The sequence below is a fragment of the Lissotriton vulgaris genome, chromosome 4_1 (assembly GCF_964263255.1).
Source record: "Lissotriton vulgaris chromosome 4_1, aLisVul1.2, whole genome shotgun sequence".
NCBI lineage: Eukaryota > Metazoa > Chordata > Amphibia > Caudata > Salamandridae > Lissotriton > Lissotriton vulgaris.
This window is the reverse complement of record NC_141691.1, coordinates 436,555,550-436,577,640: the sequence shown is the minus strand read 5'-3', so window position 1 is coordinate 436,577,640 and position 22,091 is coordinate 436,555,550.

Here is a 22,091-nt window from a genome sequence, read left to right as displayed (position 1 = left end):
TGCCTAGGAATAACTTTACCTAATGCTCATGCTGCAAAAAAGTGGATTACATGTCTACAGTATGTGGTGTTTGTCTAATAGCACTGTTGTAACTCAACTCCATGTGGCTCATAAGAGTATACCACTTCATAACATGTTGGCTAATGAAAGGATGACTCAACATGTATGGTAAGTGAGTAAGGTATATACCTAATTGCTAATATTGTCTCTTATGAAGAGGAGTAGCCACAACTAGGTTAAAAGTCCATGACATGGATAATCTTGATGAAAATCCCAGGGACCAAAATATATGGTAATCGATGTGGATGAGGGCTATGCTGATGCCAGCAGGGTTAGAGGGGGTGTGAGGCTGGTAAGTTGGGTGTAGAAAAAGTGAAGCAGTTGCATCTGTTGTCTGAATTGCACAACGTGAAACCAGGAAAGGTGGGGATCATCCCAACTTCTCTACTTAAGAAAATGTTTATTTTCACTTGGACTCCTCTTCCTCCATAATCACATATAAGCTAACCTTGTAATACATGACTTCAAGATCTGTGCTGTACAAAACCGTATCAACTGTCAGGTAAAATAGACAATGATATAGTATAAAGGGAACACAGGTCACCCAAAGACTTCACAACACAAATGTTTGACCTCCCTGTTCACAATGGGCATTGTTTCCCCAGGGAACTGTAACCATAATGTTGGTTGATAATTATAAATATTTGCTGCTTGGCCTGCCGCATTGGTGTTGCAGTGTCAACATCCCCACACACTCATTGAATTTCATTGTAAAGCACTCTATTGTGCTTCAGAGTTGCCTGGCTCTGTTTTATTGGGCACCATTTTAGATTGGCACCCCTGCCCTTTAATCAGTTTATGTGTTTTATGTTGCTCACCTTTGCTTCCACTTTATTTTAATTTCACCATTACCTCTCGTTGGGTAGGAAAGCCTGCTCGAACGGAGTGAAGGGGAGCTGCTGTGGTTTAGTTTGTCTTTTGTTGTCCTGTGCCTGGTGTGGCTATCTCCTGCAATAACAATGCCGCTCCAGAGGTGGGATATTTAATGAAAGCAGCTGAGCAGGCACTGAGGTTTCAGCTCCCACAAGGAGCATTCTAAGCTGCTTGGCCTGCCACATTGTTATTGCCATGACAACATCCCCTAGCGCTCATTTAATTTCTTTGTAAAGCGCTTTAGCATGCTTTGGAGTTGCGTATCTCCATTTTATTGGACGCCATCTTAGATTGGATCCCCTGCCTTTTAATCAATTATATGTTTTACGTTGCTCACCTTTGCTTTAAGTTTATTTTAATTTTGCCAGTGACTCTCATCGGGTAAGGAAGACTGCCTGAAGGTAGAAGAGCTGCTGGGCTCCAGTTTGTCTTTCGTTGTCTTCCCTAGTTTGACATTCACCTGTGATAGCCAAGGCAAATTTCAGAGGTGGGCAATGTAATGATGGCAGTGGTTTAGCCATGCGGCTGACACCATCGAAGGCGTGCCAAAGGCAAGCCCGTCTATGCTTGTCCGCACCCTGCCAGCATACGGGCCCAGGCCCGTCCTTTTAAATCAGCTCCCTTGCAATATAGTACCATGGAGCTTATGAACTTGGGCCCCAGGACCTTACAGTGCCCCTGCAAGATTATGGATCTCTACCAAGCGAGTCTTTGCAGTGGGAAGTGTGGGTTCACATTTCAGACATGTGGAGCCTAACTGCATGAGCAAAAAGATACTACCTATCCCCTTAATGGCCCATTTTTCTTCTGTTAACTGTCGTTCACTGGCCAAACATAAAACTGAATTGTATGATTTTATAACTGATCATCCTCTAGATGCAATTTTTCTAACTGCGACATGGCTGTCGGAAAGCTCAGCCCCTGATGTTCTCATGACTGTTCCCCGGGAATTTGCTATTGTTGGGCCTGACAGGCCTTTGCATAGGTGAGGTGGGATTGTTATTCTTTTTAAACACCCATCTCGCTGCACCTTCTCAGAGATTGTAATTGCAGGAAGTGAGGATGCTTTTTCCTCTCTTGCGATTTTCGGCCAAACACGCTTTTACAGGTTTTTTGATATATCATTCCCCAGGTTTGACCTCAATATTCTGCCAACTGATGTGTTAAGGTATTTGAACTTCAGTGTGATTGGAGCCCTGAATCTCCTTATTGAAGACCTCAATTTTCAGGTCACAGCTGCTCTAGTAGCAGATTTAGAAGCACTCCAGTTGGTGCAACTGGTTTGCCCTCTGACTTATCAAATGATTTTACGGTCAGATAATTTTGTGGTACCATTCCATATGCCCAAAAGCTATCCACTCCCCCATCTCCTTCTGGTCAGCCTATCAAGACTCGAAGATGGACTATAGTGACCTTTGCCGCATTGATCCAAGTTTTACAAGAGAGCTGTCCTGCTCTAGAGCACTGTATTGAGTCAGCTTATTCTCAAAGCCAGAATGGATCAAGGGTGCATTGAAACAGATTTCACCAGTTGCCAAGCATGTTGTCAGAAGACAGAAGCCATAGGCGCAATGGTTCAGAGAGGAATTATATACCTGGAAGAAAACTGTCATGCTTAGAGCACATTTGCAACAAACATTTCGATTCTGCTGATAAACTCAACTATCGCCCATCCCTGAAGGAATACCATGGACACATTTGGATTATGCAGCTCAAAATAGATACAACACAGAACTCATACTGTGAGCTCTCCTGATATTTAAGTCTCTTTCTTCCCTTGGCCATGTCCCGCAGTAGTCCCATCATCTGAAGATTAGTGCAACACTCTTGCTCAGTATTCCTACCACAAGGTGGCCTCTATTTACACTTCTTTTCTGTCAGAATTGTTCCCTGTCTTAAAGTTTGGTTTGAGCCCTTAGAGGATAGAGAAACACTATTTAGTTTTAAATTGATTACAACTGATGCATTAATTCTGATTATGACATCTGAGAAATCAGGAGCCCCTTTGGTCCATGCTCCCCCTGCTATTCTGGAGCGAAAAATAACATGCATAGCTGCAGTGCTTTGTGATCTCTTTTACCGCTCTTTCAGGATCCCAATCCTGAAAATATGCTGTCATAGTGCCAATGTTGAAAAAGCCTATGCTGGTTATCACCAAGTCAGTGAATGTTAGACTCATCTTGGTGCTTCCCTTTGGTGTCAAGGGTAGCAGAAAAATATGTAAACCAAAGCTTTCCTTGTTTTATTGAAGCCCGGGATCTCCTGCACAGGACTCAATCGGGCTTTCGCCCCCAATATTGCACAGAGACTGCGTTATTATTTGCCTCTGAAACTAACCGTCAAGCTGGGGATAGAGGAAGCACCACCACATTGCTCTTATTGGATCTTAGTGCAGCATTTGACACTGTATCTCATAGCTGCTTCTTGAACAGCTGCATAGGAGTGGCATTGATGGCAAGGCTCTGCAGTGGTTTGCCTCCTTTTTACACAATTGTTCTTTTTAGGTGGCAAAAAAACCCTAGACTTCAAAGGATTTTCCATTGCAGCAGGCAGCCGCGGCCCATGCAGGTAAGTGCGTTGGGGCAGTGGGGCTGGTAGGGGTGAATTTTGACAAACTACAACAAGGGGAAATTAATGATTTGTTTAATTTTCGCTCTTGGTCGTCTTTCGAATCCCCCTTCCCTCCAACCCGGCAGCAGGGTGTACCTCAGGGCTCTCCCTTGGCCCGATTTATTTTATTTTATTTATTTTATTTATTTTAATTTCTTATATAGCGCTGGAATCAATCCCGTAAGGGTATCTCCGCGCTTTGCCAGCCATAGAATCATCAGGTAGTGTGACATAGGAGGTTAGGAGGACAGAAATACTTCTTGATAAAGAAGGGTCTTTAATGACTTTCTAAAAGACATATGGTTGGTGGTCATTCTTACATCGGTGGGGAGCTTGTTCCATAAGGCAGGTCCAACTGAGGAGAAAGCGCGGTCTCCTTGTCTGGATTTCTTTGTAGCAGGGGGTTTTAGAAGGGCTTGATTGCTTGAGCGGAGAGACCTGCTAGGCTGGTACAGCTCAAGGGATTGTGACAGGTATTTAGGACTTGCTCCATATAGGCACTTGTGGACCGTACAGCATATCTTAAAGTTGATGCGCTGCCGTATAGGGAGCCAATGTAGTTCTTCCAACAAGGGCTTAGAGGGAGTCCTGGCCGGTACACTCATGACCAATCTCGCTGCTGTGTTCTGGACTACCTGCAAACGACCTACTGCATCTGCATTTGCTAATGTCAGCAGGCCGTTGCAGTAGTCCAGACGGCTGGTGACCAAGGCCTGTACAAGTGTCTTCCTATAGGTGGCAGGGAGATACGGGAAGACACGTCTAAGAAGGCCGATGGTGTGGAAACACAACCCTGCGATGTAATTAGTGTGTTCCTTTAAGGTCAACTTTTGGTCCAACTTCACCCCTAGATTCTTAACATGAGGTTTGGATGTGGGTACTGGGCCCAGATCTATTGGCCACCAGTCTGGGGACCAGAGGAGACTCGCCTTGCCAAAGAGCATGACCTCTGTTTTTCCCACGTTACATTGGAGGCAATTCACAGCCATCCAATGTGACACTGCCCTCATACCCTCAGCAAAGTTCTCCTTGACTTTGGGGCCAAGGGAGCTGAAAGGGTAGAGGAGCTGGGTGTCATCAGCGTAGGAAATCGGTATGAACCCATATTTCCGCACAATCTCAGCAAGGGGGGCCACATATACATTAAACAGTGTAGGGCTAAGGCATGAGCCCTGTGGCACCCCCTTCGTGAGCACCCTTGAGATGGAACGAAAGGGGCCCAAGCTGATAGATTGTGATCTCCCGGAGAGGAAGCTCTCCAACCATGATAACGCTAAGCCTCCAATTCCTACTCCCTGCAAACGGCTGAGAAGGATGTTATGGGACACGGTATCAAAGGCTGCAGACAGGTCCAACAGCACCAGAATCATAGAGCCACCTCTATCCTGCGACATTTTGATCTTATCTGTCACAGAAAGGAGGGCCGATTCAGTGCTGTGGTTGGGCCTGAACCCAGATTGAGATTGGTCCAGGCCCCCTGTCGCCTCGATAAAGCTGGAGAGGATTGTGTTAACGTGTTTCTCTGCCAGTTTGCTGATGAAAAGGAGGAAAGACATTGGGCGGAGGTTGGAGAGTTCTGACCAGGGCAGGGTGGAATTTTTGCGTATAGGGTTCACTACCGCTTCCTTCCAGGATTGTGGGAGTTGTCCCTCAGCAAAGGAGAGGTTCAGCAATTTCTGAATAGAGGGTCCTAATATCTCGTTCAGAGGGGAGATTAGTTTGGCGGGTATCAGATCAGTAGGAGAGCCGGTCTTCATTTGGTTGATAAGTGCAGTCAGATCTTTAATGGTTATTTCTGGGATTACATGAAGGGTTTTCCCAGAGGTCATCATAGGGGAGATTTCAGGGGCCTCAGTATCCAAGGGACCTGAGACTGCAATAATTTTCTTATATATCCCTTCTATTTTATCCTCGAAGAACTGAGATATTTCATTACATAGATCTTGAGTGAAAGTATCTGGGCTCTCACACACTACAGGATTAGTAAAGGTCTGAATGATTTTAAATAGTTCTCTTGTAGAGTTGCCCGCCTCTGCAATTTGGGTGGTGAGGCTTATTTTTCTTGCTTTTTTTATATTTTTGTAATAAGTAGTCATAGCCTCCAAGTATCGGTTCTTATCTTCCCCATTGTTGTCCGTCTCCAAAGTTTCTCCAACTTTCTACATCCCTGCTTTTCTATTTTAAGGGCCTCAGTGTACCATGCTTCCCTTTTAGCTATGGTAGATTTTTTTACATTTTTCTGAGGAGCCAGGGTGTCAATGGCTGTCGTCAGTGTGGAGTTAAACTTTGAGAGAGCAGTATCGATGTTATCTGAGTTTGAGAATATAGGCTGTTTCCAGGTTTGTGCGAACCTGGCAGGAGTAACTTTATGCCATGATCTACGTTTAGTGGACTGTGTGGCAGGGTGATTTGTGGGATTAGTTAAGTGTAGCAAGGAGAAATCTATCATTTTATGGTCAGTTATTTAATCTGTACATGTGCCCCCTGGCCAACACCGTTCAGTGGTACGGCTTTGCATTCGTGCCGTATGCTGACGATGCACAGTGGTAATCATTCTTTCCCAAGATGCATCCAACTCAGCAGTGATGCTTCGATCCTGCTTTACAGTAGTGGCTGAATGGATGAGCCTCAGTTGTCTTAAGCTTAATGCCAGGAAGACTGAGGTTCTCATCCTTAGTATTTAACCGTAATTTAGTTGACTGCCTGGTGGCCTGATTCCCTGGGCACTTTACCTACTCCCAAGCCAAATATGAAACATCTAGGCATGTGGTTTGACTCAAAGTTATCTTATGATAATCAAATCATGAGCCTTTCTGGAAAATTCTTCGGGATCTTAAAAAACCTGAAAATAATTCTTGTCTTCCTGTCAGAGGCAGCCAGGAATACAGTGGTCCAGTCTTTGATTATGTCGAGACAGGATTACTGCAATGTCCTTATCTCGGGATCTCTCAGGCATGATTAATAAGACTTCAGCACATACAGACTGTGGCAGTGTGGCTACTACTAAACTAAAGAGTAGTAGCATGTGCAAACCCTATTTTGCGAGTCTGTAACCTATTACTGACTCGCAGAATAGGGTTTGCAAGTCGCTATTAGGAAGGGGCGGGCCAAGGGAGTCCCGTTCAAATAGCGAGTCCGCTGGGAGATGTACGAATGTTTTGCAACCACAAATGCGGTCGCAAAACAATTGCAGTTTACCACCTACATCAAGTAGATGGTAAGCCAGTCGCAAAAAAGAAGGGGTCCCTAGGGGATGTGTTGGTTCCCCTACACACTCCTCCCATGACATTGCATCGCAGGCCACCATCTGAGGGACATACCAGGCCTACAGGACATGCCCCAATTCCTACAGATGATGGACAAACCAATCGCATGTCTAGGACAGGTTTGATATCTCTTGGCAAGTCATGTCAAAGAAGATAAATGACATCATAGCCATCCATAGGGAAGAGAGTGAAAGACATTATGCCTGGCCATTAAGATGAGGTAGGGCATGCTGAAACTGATCCAGTCTTCCTTCACGGTCATCATCTAGAGGGGATCCAACACATCTTTCTGCACCACATCCCACCCAGCCATCTGTACCACAACTTGCATAGGCACCCCGAAACTCCACATTCACCACCCCCTTGCTCATGCCCCCAATACACAGTCATGTCCCTCTCCTGCCCAGTCACATTCCCCACCTGTATAGCCACCATTATCCCATGTCCAGGCACCTCCCCTACTTGTACAGGCGGATGCACACCACACACCCACACCACACCACCAACACAGTAAACGCACTTACACACAGCGATCCCCTCCACCACAATTGCGAAGTCGCAAGCAAAATCCCCCATGATCACTGTAAAATGTTATCCACAATATGTGTCAATAAAACTATATTCCTTACCAGTCAATACTGAGTTGTGTATTATGTGATGATGGTCAATTTGTAACCCTGGTGATAGGTGCCGTAGATGTGACGATAATTGTGTGTGTGTGACACATGTAGATTTGTAGGACTATCTGTGTAACAAGGTATCATGTGGCAAGCATAGCTAAACAACTCCTGATGTACACCTCCATACTTTGTAACCAGCTTATAGAATGAACTACACAAGACAGATATGTTGTTGAAAAATACTTTATGCTATTAAACAATTTCAACACAAAAAAGAAATGATTTTGCAATAATAAATGCACATAAACAACAGTCCACTGGAAAGGGAGAAAGGAAATCAAATAATGGTCTTCATACAGAATCGGATAGGGAACTTGGAGGGGGTAGGGCAAATAAATACAACATGTCAGGAAGCATCAGGGGAACTAGTCTATGCACAGTGGGAAAACAAATTGTCACAGTCCAAGCATGGTCCAGTCACTGATCATCCTTGTCATCCTCCTTTTCCATGATGTGGAGATCCTCCACCTCTGTGGCCTCCTCCTTGCTGGCCAGGGCAAGACCAGACACTCCACAAGATTGTGAAACATTAAGGGTATGACTGGTATGAGGGGAAACAGTGTGAGAAGACAAACAGAGAAACAGTGAAAGGGTGGTTTGGGAGGGACACTGGGGTAAGGTAGCCAACGTGGCCTCACCCAAAGAAGTGATATTGGCATTGAGGGTGGCCACGGCTCTTGCATGTTCCTCTCGGAACCTACACACTTCTTCACAGATCCACAGTAGGATCAGAGGGGACATACCTGGCTCCACATCAGATGCCTTCATAACTTCCTAGAATGCAGCCACAGGAGTGACAGTACTGGGAAGGGTTTGGGTCTCACATGAGCGGTGTGGGGTGTCTGGGCAGAGCTTTCCCTCAGTACATCTTGGCATCCACTTGGAGGGAGACTAGTTGCAGGAAGTGTAACTGGAGGCCAGGGTGGAAGGTGGGCCTCAAGAGATAGGAAGGGGTCAGTGGCAGGTCCAGATGGTGATAGGGCCCGCTCTTGGGACACCTCAACTGTCAAGTTCTTTTGTGTCAGGGGAAGAGTCACATTCCTCAAAGCCAGAGGGGTCGGAATCGGTGCCTCCCCTTACAGTGTCTTCAGCCTCCACCCAGTCTGCTGCAGTGGTATGCTCTGTCTGGGTGGGTGCACTACCGCTGCCAGTTGCTGTTTCTGGTCGCTCCTCCTCCTCCTCTTCACTGGAGAAAAGAGGACATGGCTGTAGACGCCCAAAGGATGTTCCGCTCTGCCCTTGGTCCTGTTTCTGGTGTTCTTGGCCAGCCAGGCCCACTGAAATAGAAAGCAAAACATTAGGTAGTTTGTGTACAAGTCATTTTAAAGCCCCCAATACATAAAACTAGGTCATACTTTGTTCTCCTTTGATCTTCCTAACCAATTAGATCACGGCCTAATTCCATTTGTCTTCAATTTGGATAAACCCTGTCAGTGTAGGAGTAACCAATCTTTAAATAAAAGAAGTTGGAAAAAATTGACTCCAGCGTCCCCAGGTCCAATTTTACAGGCGAGCCAACTACCACTCTCAAGTGATCCAAATGCTGATACCCTTGCTCTAAATCAGTGGATCGCTGAAGCTGTGGAGTCCATTGCCCCAGCCAGAGCTGCAAGGTCAATTAGGCACTCCCCCTCTGCCCCTTGGTTTTAGGAGACACTCAGGATATTTAAAAGCAGGTGTAAATGCCTGGAACGTCAGCGGAGGGCGAACTATTGTGAGATGGTTAAAATTACTTTTAAGAAGCACTGAAAGAGTTCCACAAACTGATAAATGTAGCCGAGAGGGATCATATAGCTAGTTACATTGAAAGACAGATAATGGAAGCAAAGAGCTATTCAAGGTAGTTAACTCTTTTCTCAAACCAAGAGAATTAGAGATTGATGTGCAACCCTCTCTCTTTCTGTGTGAAAGTATTTCTGACTTTTTTGATAGTAAAATTCAGAAGGTTTACAACTCCTTCTGTGACGCACAAGAGACAGAGAAAACAGATAGGAGTGCTGGCTGTGTGCCTGAGCCTTCCCTTGCAAAATATCTCCCCATCTCTCAGCAGGAAACTCTGGTGGAAATCCAGAGATGTAAGTCAGGGGCACTGGACGACCCCTGCCCCCCTAAACTATGGAAAGTGATGGCTCACTCTCTTAACCATGTGTTGTCTCATATATGGAATTCAGCCCTTGAATCTGGCATTTTCCCAGATATATGGAAACATGCCACACTTCTCCCCCTGAGTAAAAAACCGAATGGGGATCCTGGGTATTTGAATAACTACAGGCCGATCTCTCTGTTTCCTGCGCCAACAAAAATGCTGGAAAAACGGGTGCCACGCCAATTGACCAATTTCATTGAGAGGAAGGGCATTTTACATGATACCTAATCTGGATTTTGGTCTGGGTTTAGTACAGAGACAGCTCTCTTTGAGGTGGCTGAGTCAGTAAGATTGTCTGTAGATTCAGGGGCATCAGCTATGCTGGTGCTGCTCGATCTCTCTACTGCGTTCGACAAAGTTGACCACACCTTGCTGGCGCAGAGACTTCCGGTTATGGGCATTTGGGGCATGGCTCTGGCTGAAGTCTTACCTTAATAATCGTTCACAGAAGGTCCCTTTGCAACCCTATCTGTCTGAACTGAAACATCTTTGGTGCAGAGTCCCCCAGGGGTCAGTGTTGAGTCCACTTCTGTTAAATCTCTGTTTCGCTCCACTGTTCTCTCTGATAGCTAACTGGGGGGTGAAGGCGATTTCATACGCCGATGATACCCAGACGGAGGACTCCTTCAAGAGTTAAAGGGCTGCCTGAGAGACATTGCGTGATGGCTGAACAATAATAAACTTAAACTGGAAAAACAGAGGAGATATTTTTCAGGAAGGAGCTGCCTCCAGTGCCGGATCTGTGGTGGCGGATGGAAATACGGCAGGTGAAAGCCACCTGTTTCAGCAAATTGAGAAATGTATGGGAATTTCTACATCTGCTGCCAGAGGATTGCCGCAAAATCATAGTCCATGCCATGGTGACATCTAGGCTGGACTATGCAAATGGCCTCTGTTTGGGACTGCCAAAGTACTTAATTAGATGACTGTAGATGGTACAAAATGTGGCTGCCAGACTGATCAGATGTCTCACAAACCCGGAGAACCCACGTATTAATTCCCTTCCCCGTAACACGGCATTAAGCCTACAAACAAGGACAAGCAGATTGGCTTGCCTTCTAAGACCGACCGCGTACCCGGCGGCGGACCTTGCTACATTGAACAGTTTTTTTGACGCTTTGAAAGCACTCCCTTCTCGCGTCTTTCAATACTTACACCCGATCAGGACTGGGTTGGAATTATCACCGGTCCCACAATACAGCCCTCAGCCTTACTTCACAGCCCTGAAGAGTCACGGGTCTACCCCATTATTGACGAAACACGTGTCGGCTGGTTTTTTGTGAAAGAAATACTCACCAGACAAATAAAAAAACGAACAAGAAAGTTGGAGTTTGATCTTATCCTTTCATTTAATGATACAAAACCTAACCTAGGAACTAACTAAGTTTGTGTGCGCTTGACTTTGCTTACATGTATACAGGAGGGAGAGCTTCTCTCCCCCTTCTTTTTTCAGGGACCAGGGTTATCTCTGACCAAGAAGCACCAACCACCTTAACCTCATAATTACTCTCGAACCACTACCTCTAGAGCACCATCATATTTCTGGACACTCTCATAACCCTTTGCTGAACTTCAGACTGATCAGATGTGTTCCATCCTTCAGCATGTCTCTCCGCATATAAGTGCTCCACTGGCTACCCATGGCAAAAAGAATTGAGTTCAAGGCTTTGACTTTGGTATTTCGAGCTATGCATGGTAACTGCCCCAGCTACCTGAAACGTAGGTTATGCTACTATTAACAGACTCTCTCACTGAGGCCCGATTCACAGAAGCTTCTCTGTACCCACGCTTTAGGAAGGCTCACCTAGGCAGCAGATACTTCATGGTCGGGGCTGCCAAAATGTGGAACTCCTTACCAACTTTCTCCACATTGATTCAGAGCCTCTTTTTAGGAAAGTGATTAAGACTTGGCTCTTTAGGTCAGAGTAGTGGAATGGGGTCCTTCCTATGAGCTCCTCGTCTGCATACTGCCTGCTGCAAGAGCGCCGGGACACCCCTGTTTAAGGTAGCTGTTTGCACTTTACAAATGTCTGTATTATTATTATTATGTCTTGGAGCCAAAATTATACCTACCATCACTGTGATGTCGTGAATTCACTCACACATTGACATCTTTCACAATTTTGGGAAGTTTATACTTCTGTCCTGACCAACCCTCACCTTCAGCATTATTGCAATAAATGTTTCCTGTCATTGCAACATAGTCATCTTTAAATGTCAGTCTACAAGTGGAGATGGGACAGTCTGAATGGTTATATACACACCTCAGCCTGGATCAATGATTATCCTTTGATATGCAGTCTCAACAGTCTTACACATTCCATCAAATGTCATTTGTTGTGTAGCATTTTCTAAAACACCACACATGCTGGTTTGGGTGTACATATATAAGTAGGGCCTTGGATATGACCTTTGCTAAGATATGAATCTAAGTATTTGAATATCCATTCACAACATGAGGCACTCTACATTGCAAGTGCCACATTTGGCATGTCATTACAGCTTTGTTGGTGCTGTTCACTGGTTAGCACATATGCATAGTTAGTACAGCTACCTAGACATTACAAATGACATTCAGTTTGGAAGATGTGTGTATTTCAACCCCCTATCACAAAGTCAGTCTTTACTTCATGGCACATAATAATATATTTTCAGTTGAAAAAACACACACAAAAGGCATACATGATACGGCATCCAACACCCAAAAGCAGTCATAAGGCCCTTGGTTCACCAGCCATGGTGTTGACAGTGCATTTATTCATTCAAATGCCACATGTGAAGGTAATTTCCCAGTTGTGTTCAGAACACTACATGTCCCAGAATGCAGTGTGGCCAGTACATTCAATGTACTCCAATGAGGCATTGGCCTTAATGAATTGGGACACAGGGCACATGATGGTACAGGTCTGTCACCACTCACATCATACTACCACACAAATAAAGTAGGTCTCCGCAACAGATAACATAACATAACGTGTATTTGTAAAGCGCACATCACCCAGAAGGGTATTATGGCACCGAATAACAGATGCTTATTGTTACCCAACACAATGATACTCATTTTATCGACCTCAAAAGGATGAAAGGCTGAGTGGAACAGCCAGGATTTGAACCTGGGACCACAATGTCGAACACAAGCCCTTACAGTTGATGTAATAGTCCACTAAGCCACCATACTCCTCCAGCTGAGCATGGAGGGTCGGCCAGGCTGCCCGCAGCACCCTCCTGTACAGTGGTGGAAGGCAGGGCTGCCAAGTGAGGCTGGGAGGACAGGCATGACATTTCCTTGGCCTTTATTTTGGACCAGCATTTCAGGTCCTCCTAGCATTTGCGGCATGAATTGACCAACCAGTGAAATATATCCTCTGCACTGCATTTACAGCAATATTGGGCCAGAGTCTTGCATGCACTGCATTGCTCAGGTGGTCCTCTGGACTACCCTCTCAGACAATATGCTCAAGTTTCACTCACTGAAAGGGGCTGCCTTCTCCTTTTCAAGCCATATTTTGGACAGTTTGGATAAACCAAACAGGATGGCAGAGGATCCAATTTAGAGATGAGGATGACTCAGATTACTCAGATTGACCATAAAATGGCTGCTTGCAACTTTCAATCATGAACTTCCTGCTTTGTATTTCCTGTATTGAAATATGAGATTCCTGCTTGTTTTCAAAGTCTCTGTCCCGACTGTGGAGTTTCCGCATCCGGGACGGAGTCTCCGCACTTGGTTCTGAGACTTCTCAAACAGCCCAGAAAACAATGTTTTTCCCCAGAAAGAGAGAAAAGAAAGTGGGGAGGAATGGCAGCAACTTTAATTCACGCAGGGAAGAGGGGTTGTGTACCCTCTACATCCCATCCCAGCACAGTTCGTCCCCTTGCATTATGGTACAAGCGTCCACATTTTGTGCTTACATCAAAGTTGACTATAGTGTTTCACCAAAGGTGGGGCGGTAGTGCTGCTTATCCCTAGACGCATAGGGCCTGATTCACAAAGGGCCTCCGCACTTGTGGCGGAGGCCCCTAGTCATGAGGAAGTCTTTGCACCCAAGGCAGAATCTCCACAATAAATCAGGCCCATACAAGTATTTCTAGATTTAGTACTTCATCAGTAGATAGCAGCACTCCCAACCCACTTCAATACAGGAAGGTGCAGGCAGCCACTTTATGATCATTCTGAGTCATCCTCACCTCCACGCAAGATCCTCTGTCATCCTGCTGCGCTGTTTAACCCCGACCCCCCCCCCCCCCCCCCCCCCCACCCCAACATAGATGAGGGAGTTCAGGACAAGGCACTGACACATTTGTGATGCTGATATGGCCATACTAACTGAGGGGATGCTTGACAGGTACCCTCTGCATTATGTGAGGCCAGAAGAGTGATGCAGCGCACAATGAGATCTGTGTACTGCAGGATAGGGTGTCTTTGTATCTGCAATGGGCCGAGATGTGCAATTAGAGAAGGGTGTGTGTGTTAGAACATTCAAAGCTCAGAGAGTGGCAGTTACTCCATGGCATATATCTCCCATGGTACCTGTTAAGTTAAAATGAGACAATGATATGTTGTCATAGGGATACATTAGACCTGCATGTGTACACAAAATGAAAAATGTCCAACCATTTTTGAATGGGGCCCGTAGATGTTAGTCAGATTCATGAGGGAGACCGTTTCTAATCATACAGCCCTGCCATACTCCCCAGGACCATTCATGATGTTCTGATCCAGCCCACAGGATCGCATTGAATTTTGGTACCTGTAGTCTTTTTCATTCCACAGTGAAACAGGAACACAAGTCTCAATTTCCCAAAAAATTACCAAGAGGCCTGGATGGCACATCACACATGGAGCTGCCAATGGCCGCTAAGGGCAAGGACTGTCCATGGCATTAGACAGGTCCATATGAAACATGGTGTACATATGACAGACATATACGCATACTGCCACATTTGTCACAGCACACACACATACAAGGGACCTGATTTACAAAGAGCCTCTGCCATCATGGTGGACCCCACCCAGTTTTGGAGGATTCTCTGCACTTGGGTGGGATCTCGGCAGTATAGACCCTCCCCAACTGTGGCACATCCACCTCAACAGTTATGGAGCAGGGGAAATACAAAAATATTTGTACCCCCTTCAAAGTTAATTACCTCATAACTTTAATAATATTAATTGTGTGAAGCATGTAAACTAACCAACAAATGCACCTTGTTATTTAGACACTACATGTGAGAAACTAACTGCTATTTGCGAAAATCTAATTTATGAATTAAATGTGAGTCGAACTAACATAGGTTTGTGGTTCCGTAAAAATAAAGAGTAAATTGTATGTATTTGTGTATGTAGTAGAATTATATCATGACAATAAAATCCAGATGGTAAGTAAAATGGCTTTAAATGTCGCTTTTGCTAGGTAATACCTAACACGGGTAATTAGAATGGTGGGCGGTAAACAGAAGGGACTATTTTCTTTATCTAATATCTGTCATGCTTATTTTCGTGCTTGTTACCATTCGGGCCTGATCGGCCTTGTCTGAAAGTGACTGATGTTAAACGTGATGGTGCAAAGAAATTATAGATGCCCCCGCGCATGATCAGAATTGGACGTTCAGTCACAAGTGTTTTTTCTATGCCCGGAGTGATAGATGTCAAGGCCAGCCTGGCCTGTAGCGGGAGTTGTGCCAAAGAGACTATTCTAAAAGCATGGGAACGGATGAAGGAACTGAGTTCCAGAGGATGAGAAAATTCATGACTGCAAGAGAATGTTACAAATAGTGTAATAAAATATAAATGTGAACATTTTATGAAGTCATGTGAACACCTAGAATGAGTAAGGACTTTGCAAACTGGTTTGAGCAGGGAGGACATGAGGTGATCATCACCACCCCTCCAATGGACCAATCAGAAATGGATGTAGCCCGTAAAAGTTTACATTTTGGGTTTAGAAAGTTAGTGAAAGGGTATAAAAGAGTGTGTGCTTATGACGATACGTCGTTATGGGTAATGACGCTTCTTTTTAGCACCTTGGCTCAGCACGACATACTGGCAGTTGAGATTATTTTTTTTTTTATGGTGAAAGAGACCTTGAAAATTTTGGACTTTGAACTTTGATGGGGAAAACTAACAAGACCGTTGCTGAAATTCTGTCTCTGGAGGGAGATGTCTGAGTAGGTTAGAGGGACAGACAGACAGCTTGGGAACCTATCCTGTGAACTGCGATTCATGTTCTGGTGACCCATTTTCTTCATCTCGCTATGGCCAAGGGGCAATGAGTATTTTCCGTTTTCTAATTTCCTATGCTTAAATGTATTGAAATAATGCTTACAATATATTTGTCTAATAAAAATGTACGCTATTTAAAATTCTCTTTAAATGGATTTAGATAAAATCTTATAAAATATAAACTTGAATCTGTGGTTATTTGAATAAAAGTCATGACAAGTAAATGTTGAAGGTTTTAAACTGTGATTGAGCTGGACTTAATCGCCATCAACTGATTCCTACTAGTTGATCCATCAACCAAATATTGGAGTACCATGATGTTTTTAGAACTGACAGCTATCGAAGTTTAATGTATATAATGTATATAGTTATTGTATAGGTTAATAAGGTACCCCGCAAGTCTTGCAGCTTGTCTACTCATCACTAATCCAGGGAATGTGTGAATGTGTGTATGCAGTGTTATGAGCCCCACCGATGAATGAAGGGTAAGAGTTTCCTGGAATTAGTGACACAGTGAAGGGTTTTATGATAGACCCGCTGCATCAGATTTCTTGGTAGCAGAGTTATGGTTTCTATAGGTCAGTTTGGAGATTATTGATTATTGGTTATTAATGTTCTTTGTTTAACACTAAATGTTTAGGTTGCGTTATATGTAGTCAGAATTTTGAAGCTTCCAGGAAGTAGGTAGTGGATATATGTGACAAGGGAAGTCACATGGAATTGGGCATTTTCCGAGTTTAATTTGGTAATAACACAGGACTGTGTTATGATAGAGACTTCATGTATGTATTGAGCTGAGTGAGATAGCGACAGTTATTCTTGTGAAACTCTGGCCTTAATTCTGAGGAGCTGTGTAGTCTCCACATGTGTTTTATCCCTAGAGAAACAGGTTTACTTCTTGCTTGAAAGAAGGGTAAGGTAGAGGGAAGTGATACACTTATCGAGCAAACTGTACTCTTGGGTGTTTGGACAAACTATCTCTTTGGTTTAGAGAAACAGACAATGGAAATGTGTTTTGTGTTGTAATTAACCGAATTTTGTCGAAGAAAAGCATATAAAATCAGTGCCGATAAATTTAGTAAAGGAGGGGTCAGCAGAAGCAGGAGTAGAGCTGACATCAGCAAGAGCCGTGCTGGGATTGGACAGTTGTCAAAGAACGTGAGCCGTTCTTATTAGTGTGTTAGTGTGATTTGCGCTCGGATTGGACAGCTACAGGAGATTGTAAGGTGTTCTGATTGGTGCGTTAGTGTGATTTGCGCTGGGATTGGTCAGTGTGAGTGTGATGTAGAGGCATTTTGATTGGTGCGTTAGTGTGGTCTGCGCTGGGATAGGACAAAATACTCGAGCTGTTTGAAGGGAAGTGTACGATTTTGCTTGGGTGAATAATTGTGAAATATGGCTTATTATTATGAATGAGAGAGAGAGAAACCATCATGGTTTGCGAAAGTCAAGAATCTTTTTAAGAAAGACAAGGAGATTGTTACAGGAGAGGGAAAAGTGCTTCCTCCGCCTAAAACACCAGAGTCTTATATGATGAGGGGGACGGTGGCAGCTTCTCCCCGACTCCGCTTGGCGCCATTCTTTGAGCATTTCTGCTCTGATTGTGTTTTAATTGCTGCTCTGTTGAGCTCGTGAAAGATTTTAAATTGTCAACTGATTTAGCGTTTTAAAAGGGGAATAATCTGTTTTGTGCTTAATACTGAATGAATAGTTGCACATTGTAAAAATTACCGCTTACCCACACGCACTGAGGGACCTGCTCTGTTGTAGCTCGACCTGTGCCTGCACGCCCAGTCCGACCCTCCAGCCAATCACGGGAGCGGAAGGCGGGGCAGAGCCAGGAACATCCAGGGAGGCGATCGGTTAGCGCTCTAGCTCTCCCATACTCGAGGGCTATAAAGGTAGCGAGGAGGCACCCAACTTTGCGGTAAGGGGGACGGTGGCAGCTTCTCCCCGACTCCGCTTGGCGCCATTCTTTGAGCATTTCTGCTCTGATTGTGTTTTAATTGCTGCTCTGTTGAGCTCGTGAAAGATTTTAAAATGTCAATTGATTTAGCGTTTTAAAAGGGGAATAATCTGTTTTGTGCTTAATACTGAATGAATAGTTGCACATTGTAAAAATTACCGGTTACCCACACGCACTGAGGGACCTGCTCTGTTGTAGCTCGACCTGTGCCTGCACGCCCCGTCCGACCCTCCAGCCAATCACGGGCGCGGAAGACGGGGCAGAGCCAGAAACATCCAGGGAGGCAAGCGGTTAGCGCTCTAGCTCTCCCCTACTCGAGGGCTATAAAGGTAGCGAGGAGGCACCCAACTTTGCGGTAAGGGGGACGGTGGCAGCTTCTCCCCGGCTCCGCTTGGCGCCATTCTTTGAGCATTTCTGCTCTGATTGTGTTTTAATTGCTGCTCTGTTGAGCTCGTGAAAGATTTTAAATTGTCAATTGATTTAGCGTTTTAAAAGGGGAATATTCTGTTTTGTGCTTAATACTGAATGAATAGTTGCACATTGTAAAAATTACCGCTTACCCACACGCACTGAGGGACCTGCTCTGTTGTAGCTCGACCTGTGCCTGCACGCCCAGTCCGACCCTCCAGCCAATTACGGGCGCGGAAGGCAGGGCAGAGCCAGGAACATCCAGGGAGGCGAGCGGTTAGCGCTCTAGCTCTCCCCTACTCGAGGGCTATAAAGGTAGCGAGGAGGCACCCAACTTTGCGGTAAGGGGGACGGTGGCAGCTTCTCCCCGACTCCGCTTGGCGCCATTCTTTGAGCATTTCTGCTCTGATTGTGTTTTAATTGCTGCTCTGTTGAGCTCATGAAAGATTTTAAATTGTCAATTGATTTAGCGTTTTAAAAGGGGAATAATCTGTTTTGTGCTTAATACTGAATGAATAGTTGCACATTGTAAAAATTACAGCTTACCCACACGCACTGAGGGACCTGCTCTGTTGTAGCTCGACCTGTGCCTGCACGCCCAGTCCGACCCTCCAGCCAATCACGGGCGCGGAAGGCGGGGCAGAGCCAGGAACATCCAGGGAGGCGAGCGGTTAGCGCTCTAGCTCTCCCCTACTCGAGGGCTATAAAGGTAGCGAGGAGGCACCCAACTTTGCGGTAAGGGGGACGGTGGCAGCTTCTCCCCGACTCCGCTTGGCGCCATTCTTTGAGCATTTCTGCTCTGATTGTGTTTTAATTGCTGCTCTGTTGAGCTCGTGAAAGATTTTAAATTGTCAATTGATTTAGCGTTTTAAAAGGGGAATAATCTGTTTTGTGCTTAATACTGAATGAATAGTTGCACATTGTAAAAATTACCGCTTACCCACACGCACTGAGGGACCTGCTCTGTTGTAGCTCGACCTGTGCCTGCACGCCCAGTCCGACCCTCCAGCCAATCACGGGCGCGGAAGGCGGGGCAGAGCCAAGAACATCCAGGGAGGCGAGCGGTAAGCGCTCTAGCTCTCCCCTACTCGAGGGCTATAAAGCAACTCGTCAGCTCAACGCGCAGTGTTGACGCGCAGTGTGGCGCCTACTCCTGCGCCTAAGACGAGCCAAAGACTAGCCCGTCTGCGCCCGTCCGCGACAGGACGGGGCTAGGGGCAGGGGGCTATGGCGATTACTATCAGTCACTCGGAGCCACTCCATCGCCCTGCTCTCACGTACTCCAGCCAGTCCTTATTGGATATGGGCAGGTATGTTTCAACGCTGTGCTCCCATAGGGTTGAGAGCTGCTTAGAGGGACCGTTCACTTGCAGGAAATGCTCCACACAGTTTACCATCAACGCTGTAATCACTCCGTGTCAAAATTGTCCGACCCTATCTGGCCACACTAAATATCTAACTGAGACAACTGTCAACTCTCTTAATGACCCACCTCTAAATTGTAAGAGCTTCCTGTGCAATGTGCGCTCATTAGTGTCTCACTCCACTCAGGTTTGGGACCTTATAACTTCAGAGAACCCACATCTCTGCTTTTTAACCGAGACCTGGCTTAAGCCCCACACTGTCCCGGCCATAACTATGGGGGTGCCGACAGGGTACAAAATAGTGAGGATGGACCGCCCTATTAAAACTGGGGGTGGGTTAGCCATTATCTTCAAACAGGAAATGGAGGTGGTGGTTACAGAGACGGTGTGTAACCCACAAATGGAGCTCCTGATTTTTACTATCAACCCTAGCTCTAGGGAATCTAGGAAAGGAGCACTAGTTTATCGACCCCCGGGTCCTGCTGGGAATTTTTCCATCCAACTTGTGGAAGCCCTTGCCCCCCACATGCAGATGAATTCAGATTTCATTGTGGTAGGAGACTTCAATGTCCACAGCGAAATAGCGACGTGTCTGGAGGCACAGATACTCCTGGCTGATTTGGCCACTCTTGGCCTTAACCTAGTGAATCAAGGACCTACACACATAGCTGGTCACACACTTGATCTTGTGCTATGTAATTCTACATATATAAAATGTCTCCCTCCTCATCATGTGGATTGGACTGACCATGCCATTATTGAATTCTATACCCGCTCCAACCATAAGGCAAAAGGCATCTGGAGGGCTATGGCAGATGTCAGAAGACCCTGGAACAAATTAACTCCAGAGGTCTTTAGGGGGAAATACCTAGAACCCAATTGGGCTGGTTGTGGTGACAATGTCACCTCCGCATTAACCAAATTTAATGAAGCCATTACCATAACCATTGATCGTGTTATTCCTTTGAGGACATATAAACCGCGGCCTGCCCCTAAACAAGAAGTTTGGTTTACAGACGATCTTAGACAGTTAAAGCTCATTACGAGGAAGTTAGAGAAATGATGGAGAGCTACTCGCAAAGCAGAGGACAAAGACAATCACAGGACCTCCCTAAAAAGTTACCATAAAGCTATTCGAGCTGCGCGGAAACACCATATCGCAGCCCAACTATCAGCAGCTGGTAATAACTCCAAAGTTCTCTATCAAATCTTACAAACATTCACTAAGCCCTCGGCCTGTGAAATGGATGGGATTGAGTCCCAGGAACTTTGTAATAACATTTCACAGTTTTTTGTCAGAAAAATTGAAGGCATCTATGCTAAGATCTTAGCCTCAAAATCCACTGCTAATAACATGGATTCTGTTGATAGCATGTCTCAGCCTCCCCCTAGCTCAGCAGAAAATAAGATCAGTAGACTTGCAGAATTCCCACCGGTATCTATGGAGGAGATATCCACCTTAATCACTCAAAGAGTGGGTGCCCTTCTGATATCATCCAAGCACGGGTCATGGCACTTTTGAGTGACGAGCTGGGGACTCGAATTAGGCAGGTTGTCAATCTCTCTCTGAGCAAAGGGGAAGTTCCCCTTGGCTGGAAGCAGGCTTTGGTAAGACCTCTACGGAAAAACAACTCCATTCCGTGGACAGATCTGACAAACCTGAGACCCATCTCCCTCCTCCCTTTCTTAGGGAAGCTTACTGAGAAGTTTGTAAACCGGCACTTATCTAAATACATCGAAAGTGCGGGGGGCTCGACCCATCCCAATCGGGGTTCAGACCCAGGCACAGCACTGAGACCGCCTTGCTGTCCGTCGCTGACGATCTCCGTATGCTACAGGATAAGGGTTTTTCCGTTATCCTGGTGCTCCTAGATTTGTCAGCGGCGTTTGACACTGTGTCACATGATATCATGACCTCCAGACTAATTGACATAGGTCTGGAAGGCAAGGCGCTGGCCTGGTTAAGGAGTTTCTTCACCAATCGCACTCAGAGAGTCATACTGGGTCCTTACCAGTCAGAGGAGGTTGAGATCTCAAAGGGGGTGCCACAGGGCTCCTGCTTGAGCCCAACGCTCTTTAACATCTATGTGGCACCCCTAGCTAACATCATGAGATCTCATGGGTTCATCCCTGTATCGTATGCAGACGATACTCAACTCCTCTTCCAGTTTAAAATCATGACTCCTGAGGTGCGTAACTCCTTTGCACGAGGAATGAAAGAGGTGGCACATTGGATGGCAGCAAATTTCCTTCAGTGTAACGTCTCTAAGACCGAGGTTATGCTCTTTGGGGAAGCCAAACGATTGTGGACTCCAGACTGGTGGCCTCAAGATCTAGGCCCAGTCCCTATACCCAGAATGGTAGTGAAAGATCTTGGAGTCAAGCTGGATCAGGAGCTTGCTCTTAAACATCATGTTAATCAAGTTGTGAGCTCCTGCTTCCATGTTATTGGTCTTCTCCGACGGGTATTTCCCCTGTTACCTGATACCACCAGGAAA